The sequence below is a fragment of the Oncorhynchus keta genome, chromosome 17, assembly GCF_023373465.1.
Source record: "Oncorhynchus keta strain PuntledgeMale-10-30-2019 chromosome 17, Oket_V2, whole genome shotgun sequence".
NCBI lineage: Eukaryota > Metazoa > Chordata > Actinopteri > Salmoniformes > Salmonidae > Oncorhynchus > Oncorhynchus keta.
In genome coordinates this window covers 11,492,948-11,502,911 of record NC_068437.1, presented here as the reverse complement: position 1 = coordinate 11,502,911, position 9,964 = coordinate 11,492,948, and positions in this window count along the sequence as shown.

The following is a 9,964-nucleotide window of genomic DNA, read 5'->3' as shown; positions in this document are numbered from 1 at the left end:
GTCCTGGTGGGCAAATTTTGTCATCAAAGTCTAGCATTTTTGGACTCACCTTGTGTCACACCCTGATCAGTTTCACCTGTCCTCGTTATTGTCTCCACCCCTTCCAGGTGTCGCTTGTTTTCCCCAGTGTATTTATCCGTGTGTCCTGTCTCTCTGTGCCAGTTTGTCTCATATGTTAGTTGAGTAAACCTGCATGTTTTTCCTCATACTCCCTTTTCTATTCTCTTTGGATTGTCCTCCTGGTTTTGATGCCTGCCCGACTCTGAACTTCTTTCCCGCCTGCCTAATCATCCTGCCTGGCCTCACCTTGATTCTGCCTGCCTGTACCTTTTGGACTCTGAACTGGTTTTGACCCTTTTGCCTGTCCACGACCATTCTCTTGCCTTCCCCTATTGGATTGATACATATTGTAAGACTCCAACCATCTGCCTCCTGTGTCTGTGTCTAGCCTTGTGTCATGCATGATACCTTGTTGTACTGTGCTCACTTGAACAGGACAGTGGTGAGGCGGGCTTTCGTGAGCAGATTTTGTCATGAAAATTTGTCATCAAAATCGGGCATTCTCTGGATTTATGGAGCTTTCAATATAACTGGGAACTCTGGGGGGGGGGGACCAGGTTGAATCATGAGGATCACTGACATCATGATTCAGGTTGAAGCTCTAGAAAGAGGCCAGAGTTCCTGACTTGGAATTCTGAGTTGGATGACCATTCAAAATATATTTTCCCATTCTGAGTTTTTTTCTTAAGAGTTCCCAGTTGTCTTGAACTCACTGAACTCATTCCCCAGTATGTTTTATATCCTTTGGTCTGATGAGTCCAAATTTGAGATTTTTGGTTCCAACTGCCGTGTCTTTGTGAGACGCAGAGTAGGTGAACGGATGCTCTTTGTGAAGCATGGAGGATGAGGTGTGAGGGTGCTTGGCTGGTGACCGTGTCAGTGATTTATTTACAATTCAAGGCACCCTTAACCATAATGGCTACCACAGCATTCTGCAACGATATGCCATCCCAACTAGTTTGCACTCAGCGGGACTACCATTTGTTTTTCAACAAAACAATGACCCAACACACCTCCAGGCAGTGTAAGGGTTATTTGTGTAAGGGCTATAAGAAGGAGAGGGATGGAGTGCTAGTGATGGAGTGCTGCATCACATGACCTGGCCTCCACAATCACCTGACCTCAACCCAATTGAGATGGTTTGGGATGAGTTGCACCGCATAGTGAAGGAAAAGCAGCCAACAAGTGTTCAGCATTTGTGGGAACTCCTTCAAGACTTTTAGAAAAGTATTCCAGGTGAAGCTGGTTGAGAGAATGCCAAGTGTGTAAAGCTGTCATCAAGGCAAAGGGTGGCTACTTTGAAGAATCTCAAATATAACATATGTTTTGATTTATGTGACACCTTTTTGGTTACTAAATTATTCCATATGTGTTATTTCATAGTTTTGATGTCTTCTCTCCTCGGATGGGGCCACAGTGTCTCCTGACCCCTCCTGTCTCAGCCTCCAGTATTTATGCTGCAGTAGTTTGTGTCGGGGGGGCTAGGGTCAGTTTGTTATATCTGGAGTAATTCTCCTGTCCTATTCGGTGTCCTGTGTGAATCTAAGTGTGCGTTCTCTAATTCTCTCCTTCTTTCTTTCTCTCTCTCGGAGGACCTGAGCCCTAGGACCATGCCCCAGGACTACCTGACATGATGGCTCCTTGCTGTCCCCAGTCCACCTGACCATGCTGCTGCTCCAGTTTCAACTGACCTGAGCCCTAGGACCATGCCCCAGGACTACCTGACATGATGACTCCTTGCTGTCCCCAGTCCACCTGGCCATGCTGTTGCTCCAGTTTCAACTGTTCTGCCTTACTATTATTTGACCATGCTGGTCATTTATGAACATTTGAACATCTTGGCCGTGTTCTGATATAATCTCCACCCGGCACAGCCAGAAGAGGACTGGCCACCCCACATATGCTCTCTCTAATTCTCTTTCTTTCTCTCTCTCGGAGGACCTGAGCCCAAGGACCGTGCCCCAGGACGACCTGACATGATGACTCCTTGCTGTCCCCAGTCCACCTGACTGTGCTGCTGCTCAAGTTTCAACTGTTCTGTCTTGTTATTATACGACCATGCTGGTCATTTATGAACATTTGAACATCTTGGCCATGTTCTGTTATAATCTCCACCTGGCACAGCCAGAAGAGGACTGGCCACCCCCCATAGACTGGTTCCTCTCTAGGTTTCTTCCTAGGTTCTGTGAGTTAATCTGCACACTAAATTACTGTAGCAAGCTAGCAAGTAAACTTTAAGAAAAATAATTTTCAAAATATATTTACTTACTTTAATAGGTTCTCCCACTGCCTCTATTTTCTGTGTCCCTAGAAAAACTAAATACATAAATGTCCTAAAGCAAAAATACACACAAATAATATTATCTGATGAAATTGCTTTAGAAAGGGGCACAAGACAGGGATGTCCTCTCTCCTCCCTGCTGTTTTCACTGGCAATTGAACCACTTGCATAAATTCATTGGTCAGGAACCAAACGTAATATGTATAAGTATTGGTAAACATAAGTATCACGGAACCAAACTAAACTCATTTGCAGATGATCTCCTAATATACCTGACCAATATTGAAAACTCAATATCTGAAAATCTCAGGATATAAAATTAAAGTGGAAAAACCCAAATATTGGCAATAGGAAAAAGAAAAAGAACAACTCATGAACTGCAGCAATCCTATAAGTGAACCACAAAAAATATCAAATACTTTGGATGTCTTATAAGTGACAACAAACAACAAATATATAACGATATCTTCATGCCATTACTCAACAATATGAAAGCAGATCTAATTAAATGGAACACTTCCCATTAATCTTACAAGTAGAATAAACCTCTTCAGAATAGCATGGCTCCCAAAGTTTTTATATGAATTCTCGGTAATACTGATTACCCCACCAAAGATATTCATTAAAAAGGTATACTCTGTCATAACAGACTTTATAAGGGCAAATAAAACTCATAGAATAAAAAGGCAAGTTTTACATCTTCCTAAGTCTGAGGGTGGTTTTAATCTACCAGACTTGAAATTGTATCAACTCACCACCCAAGGCTTTTACTCGTGACATATAGTTAAATGCTCTAAAGTGGAACAATGGGTACACATTGAAGATGTAACGCTCATCCCCAGAATCTTTTCACATGTCTATTTTCAAAGGAAAAAGCTAAGAACATTAACAACTTCATAGTTATGAACACTATAACAATATGGAAGAATATTAAACTATTATTAAACTAAAATATTAACCTAAAAACACCACCCTATGGAACAATCCTTGGATAGTTTTTCAGAATTCACAGATAAATGTCACATTGTCTAATGATCGGAGACAGGCACAGGAATACGGAATAGGGTTTTTTATTTTCTCCACCCAAACAAAAGAGCGAGGTGTAAACCTCTAAATAATACACGGGGCGAGGCCCGTAAAACAAGTGCACAAATACATGGAAGCCGATACAACAGCATAGGTACTCACAGGACCAACGGACATGGTAACAATAACCGACAAGGACAATGGGGAACAGAGGGCACAAATATAACGTATTAATCAGGGGGAATGGGAACCAGATGTGCGTATTGAGACAAGACAGTTCGGGGTTGGTGGTAATGAATCCAGTTCAGTGATGCCTAGAAGGCTGGTGAACGGAATGAGCAGCAGTACCAGGGGATCCGTGACAGTACAGTGACAGGTTCCGTGACAGGTTCCGGGTAGAGAGCCAGACCCAGTCGCCTGGATAGAAGACAGGCGCCTCACTGCGGTGGCGGTTGGCCTGTTTCTTGTGCCAACGCACGGCCTGCTGGAGACGATTGTGCTCAGCGTTCCAGGTCTCCTCAGCGTCCCGAAACCACTCGTCCACAGCAGGGGCCTTGGTCTTGCTCAGATGCCAAGGTGCCAGGGCCGGCTGATACCCAAACATGCACTAGAAAGGAGTGAGGTTAGTGGAGGAGTGAAGGAGGGAGTTCTGCGCGTACTCAGCCCAAGGTAGAAAATCTGCCCACTCCCCTGGCCGGTCCTGACAGTAACACCTCAGGAACATGCCTACCTCCTGATTGACCCCCTCCACTTGCACATTAGCTTGAGGACGGTACCCGAAGGTGAGACTGACCATGACCCCCAGGCGTTCCATGAACGCTTTCCATACGCTTGAGGTGAACTGAGGGCCACAGTCTGACACAATGTCCTCCGGGATCCCATAGTGCAGGAAGACCTTAGTAAAATGAGCCTCCGTGGTTTGCATGGTCGACGGGAGCCCAGGCAGAGGAAGGAGGCGACAAACTTTTTAAACCGGACCACAACAACGAGAACAGTGGTGTTCCCCTGGGAGGGGGGAAAGTCTGTGACAAAGTCCACCGAGAGGTGAGACCAGGGTCATTGTGGAACCGGCAGGGGTAGGAGCTTTCCATAAGGGAGGTGTCTGGGTGTCTTAGACTGGGCACAGATGGAGCAGGAAGAGACGTAAACCTGGGCGTCCCTAGCCAAGGTGGGCCACCAGTACTTCTCAGTCATGCAGGCGATGGTACGGCCAGGATGACCCAACACAGGCGCCGTGTGCTCCCAGGCAAGGAGGCGGTCCCGCACACCCGTGGGTACGTAGATGCGGTTCTCCGGGCACTGTGCAGGTGCGGGTTCTGTGCGCAGGGCCTGCCGTATGTCGGTGTCCACGTCCCACTCCACTGGTGCGATGATGCGGGACAGAGGGATGATGGGGTCTCCTCTCCCTCTCTCTCCTATGCATCATAGAGGCAAGACAGGGCATCCACCTTCACATTCTTCAAGCCTGGCCTGTAAGAAAGCTTGATTTGGAACCTGGTGAAGAATAGAGCCCACCTGGCCTGTCTCGGGTTTAGCCTCTTCACTGCCCTGATGTACTCCAGGTTGCGGTGGTCCGTCTACACCAGGAAAGGGTGTTTGGACCCCTCCAGCCAGTGCCTCCACTCCTTCAGAGCCTTCTTGACTGCCAAGAGTTCCCAGTCCCTGACTTCGTAGTTCCTCTGGGCGGGGCTCAGCTGCCTGGAGTAGAAGGTGCAGAGCCAAAGCTTTGGAGGGATTCCGGTGCGCTGGGACAGCACTGCCCAGAATCCTACTTCGGAGGCATCCACCTCAACAATGAAGGGAAGTGAGGAGTCGGGATGTGCCTGCGCGGGAGCAGTGGTGAAGCGTGCCTTCAGTGTCTCGAATGCCCTCTCCGCCTCCACCATCCAACGAAGCCTCTGGGGACCTCCTCTCAGCAGGGAGGTAAGAGGTGCAACCACCGTGCTGAAGCCCCGGATGAACCTCAGGAAACAGTTGGCGTACCCCAGGAATCACTGGACTGCATTCATGGAGTTGGGGATGGGCCATGACCTGAATGAGAGCCACTCAGAGCCACTCCCCCGGTGGATATGAGATAGCCCAAAAAGGACACAGACCACAGGGTTGGAGCAGAATAATTCACTGGCTTGTCACCTCCTCGCCTATTTGTTGATAGAGGGCAGGTCGAGGAGAAATGACCCCTTTCCCCACAATAGGAGCAGAGTCCCAGATTCCTCCTTCTCCTACGCTCTGCCTCGGGCAAACATGCAGAACCCATCTCCATCGGCCCTGGCCACAGTGCAGGTGTAGCCATGGGCTCCAGATTTCGCGCATGTATTCGTTGGGACCATTGGAGGTTGTCCAAACGAATCGCCATGCTGATGAGCAGGTCGAGTGACACGTTGTCATCACAGCAGGCTAACTCCATCTGTACCTTCTCCCGCAGTCCGCTGCGGAACACAGTGATCAGAGCTGACTCATTCCATCCAGGGGCGGCCGTGATGGTCCGGAACTCCAGGGCCAACTCCGAGGTGGTCCTAGATTCCTGCCGTAGTCGGTGTAGGCACTCACCCCCCTCTCGGCCCTCCACAGGATGATCAAACACCGAGCAGAAGAGGAGGGTGAAGCACTCTTGGGACTCGACCTCGGGTCCGCCCATTTCCCAGACCGCGTCCCCCCAGTCCAGGACCCATCCGGTCAGTGCCGAGATGACGGTGGCAACCCTGTCTTTCCCGGAGACAGCCTCGGCGTAGTGAGCGAGATACATTTTGCATTGCAGAAGGAATCCCTTGCATCTCGCTGGTGCTCCGTGAAAGCGCTCTGGGAGGAACAGGGGTATTCCACGGACCGGCTCAGATGGGGCCGGTTGTGGTGTGGAGCTGGTGCCGGAACCGGTGCTGGAGATAGTAGGGACTCCACATTCCCCTCCAAGCGCCGGATAGTTGCCAGCATGATGTCCATGGCACTGCCGAGTCTGGAGAGACAGTCCGCGTGATGAAGGACTGTCTCTACGATGGTCCTGCTGTCTCCATTTAATTGGTTGGTTGTTCTGTCATGTTGTCTAATGATTGGAGACAGGTGCATGAATACCTAAATAATACACAGGACGAGACATGTAAAACAAGTGCACAAATACAGGTAGCGTAGCCTAGTGGTTAAAGCATTGGACTAGTTGCAAGGTTGCAAGATCGAATCCCTGAGCTGACAAGGTACAAATCTGTCGTTCTGCCCCTGAACAAGGCATTTAACCCACTGTTCCTAGGCCATCATTGAAAATAAGAATTTGTTCTTAACTGACTTGCCTACTAATAAAGGTAAAACATAATTACAATACATTCAGACCGCTTTAATTTTTCCATATTTTGTTACGTTACATGCTTATTCTAAAATTGATTAAATAAACGTTTTCCCTCATCAATCTACACACAATACCCCATAATGACAAAGTGAAAACAAGTTTTTAGAAAATGTTGCTAATTTATAAAAATAAATAAATGGATACCTTATTTACATAAGTATTCAGACCCTTTGCTATGAGACTCAATCGAGCTCAGGTGCATCCTGTTTCCATTGATCATCCTTGAGATGTCTCTGCAACTTGATTGGAGGCCACCTGTGGTAAATTGAATTGCTTGTACATGATTAGGAAAGGCACAAACCTGTCTATACAGAGTCTCAGAGTTGACAGGGGCAAAAACCAAGTTATGAGGTCAAAGGAACTGTCTGTAGAGCTCCAAGACAGGATTGTGTTGAGGTACAGATCTGTGGAAAGATACAAAAAAGCATTGAAGGTCCCCAAGAATACAGATGCCTCATTCATTCTTAAATGGTAGAAGTTTGGAACCACCAAGACTCTTCCTAGAGCTGTCCGCCCGGCAAACTGAGCAATCGGAGGAGAAGGGTCTTGGTCAGGGAGGCGACCAAGAACCTGACGGTCACTCTGACAGAGCTCTAGAGTTCCTCTGTGGAGATGGGAGAACCTTCCAAAAGGACAACCATCTCTGCAGCACTCCACCAATCAGGCCTTTATGGTAGAGTGGCCAGACGGAAGCCTCTCCTCAGTAAAAGGCTCATGGCAGCCCACCTGGAGTTTGCCAAAAGCCACCTAAAGGACTCTCAGGCCATGAGAAACTAGATTCTCTGGTCTGATGAAACCAAGATTTGGCCTGAATGCCAAGTGTCATGTCTGAAGGACAACTGGCACCATCCCTATGGTGAAGCATGATTTTGGCAGCATCATGCTGTGGGGATGTTCTTCAGCGTCAGGGACTGGGAGACTAGTCAGGATTGACGGAAAGATGAACGGAGCAAAGTACAGAGAGATCCTTTATGAAAACCTGCTCCATAGAGCTCAGGGCCTCAGACTGGGGCAAAGGTTCACCTTCCAACTGGACAACGACCCTAAGCACACAGCCAAGACAGGACAGGAGTGGCTTCAGGACAAGTCTCTGAATGTCCTTGAGTGGCCCAGACAGACCCTGGACTTGAACCCAATCTAGTATCTCTGGAGAGACCTGAAAATAGCTGAGACCTGACAGAGCTTGAGAGGATCTGCAGAGAAGAATGGGAGAAACTCCCCAAATACAGGTGTGCCAAGCTTGTAGCGTCATACTCAAGTCTGTAATCACTGCCAAGGGTGCTTCAACAAAGTACTGAGTAAAGACCCTGAAAACTTTTATTTAACCTTTATTTAACTAGGAAAGTCAGTAAGAACAAATTCTTATTTACAATGACAGTGTTCACCAGCCAAACCCTAACCAGGATGACGCTGAGCAAATTGTGCGCCGCCATATGGGACTTCCAATCAAAGCCGGTTGTTATACAGCCTGGAATCAAACCAGGGTCTGTAGTGATGCTGCTAGCACTGATATGCAGTGCCTTAGACCTCTGTGCCACTCTGGAGCCCACTTATATCAATCTAATATTTCAGTTTATTATTTATAATACGTTTGCAGAAATTCCTAACAAACTATATGCTTTGTCATTATGGGGTATTGTGTGTAGATTGATGAGGGGAAAACAATCAATTTAATCAATTTTAGAATAAGGCCTAGAATAAGACGTAACAAAATGTGGAAAAAGTCAAGGGGTCTGAATACATTCGGAATGCACTGTACTGCATTAACCCTTCTTGCACACATCTCCTTTGACTCGTCACATCTGCTGCTGCTTCTGTTTATCTATCCGGTTGCCTATTCACTTTATGCCTACCTATATGATCATATCTACCTTAATTACAGTTGAAGTCGGACGTTTACATACACTTAGGTTAGAGTCATTAAAAATTGTTTTTCAACCACTCCAAAAATTTCTTGTTAACAAACTATAGTTTTGGCAAGTCAGTTAGGACATCTACTTTGTGCATGACACAAGTCATTTTTCCCAACAATTGTTTACAGACAGATTATTTCACTTATAATTCACTGTATCACAATTCCAGTGGGTCAGAAGTTTACATACACTAAGTTGACTGTGCCTTTAAACAGCTTGGAGAATTCCAGAAAATGATGTCATGGCTTTAGAGGCTTCTGATAGGCTAATTGACATACTTTGAGTCAATTGGAGGTGTACCTGTGGATGTATTTCAAGGTCTACCTTCAAACTCAGTGCCTCTTTGCTTGACATCATTGGAAAATCAAAAGAAATCAGCCAAGACTTCAGAAAGAAAATTGTAGACCTCCACAAATCTGGTTTGTGGTACCACGTTCATCTGTACAAACAATACTATGCAAGTATAAACACCATGGGACCACGCAGTCGTCATACTTCTCAGGAAGGAGATGTGTTTTGTCTCATAGAGATGAACGTACATTGGTGCGAAAAGTGCAAATCAATCCCAGAACAACAACAAAGGACCTTGTGAAGATGCTGGAGGAAACAGGTACAAAAGTATCTATATCCACATTAAAATGAGTCCTACATTGACATAACCTGAAAGGAAGAAGCCACAGCTCCAAAACCGCCATAAACAGCCAGACTACGGTTTGCAAATGCACATGGGGACAAAGATCGTACTTTTTGGAGAAATGTCCTCTGGTCTGATGAAACAAAAATAGAACTGTTTGGTCATAATGACCATCATTATGTTTGGAGGTAAAAGGAGGAGGATTGCAGCCGAAGAACACCATCCCAACCGTGAAGCACGGGGGTGGCAGCATCATGTTGTGAGGATGCTTTGCTGCAGGAGGTACTGGTGCACTTCACAAAATAGATGGCACCATGAGGAAGGAAAATTATGTGGATATATTAAAGCAACATCTCAAAACATCAGTCAGGAAGTTAAAGCTTGGTCGAAAATGGGTCTTCCAAATGGACAATGACCCCAAGCATACTTCCAAAGTTGTGGCAAAATGGCTTAAAGGACAACAAAGTCAAAGTCAAGGAGTGGCCATCACAAAGCCCTGACCTCAATCCCATAGAAGATTTGTGGGCAGAACTGCAAAAGCGTGTGCGAGCAAGGAGGCCTACAAACCTGACTCTGTTACACCAGCTCTGTCAGGAGCCCCCGATGTGACTCTTACATTTATCTACACTCTGTGCAAAAGGTTTTGTCTTTTCAGGAATTCAGCCTTTTCTGGGTTGATCTCCCGAACCCCCAATGTCACACCTCTGAGAAGC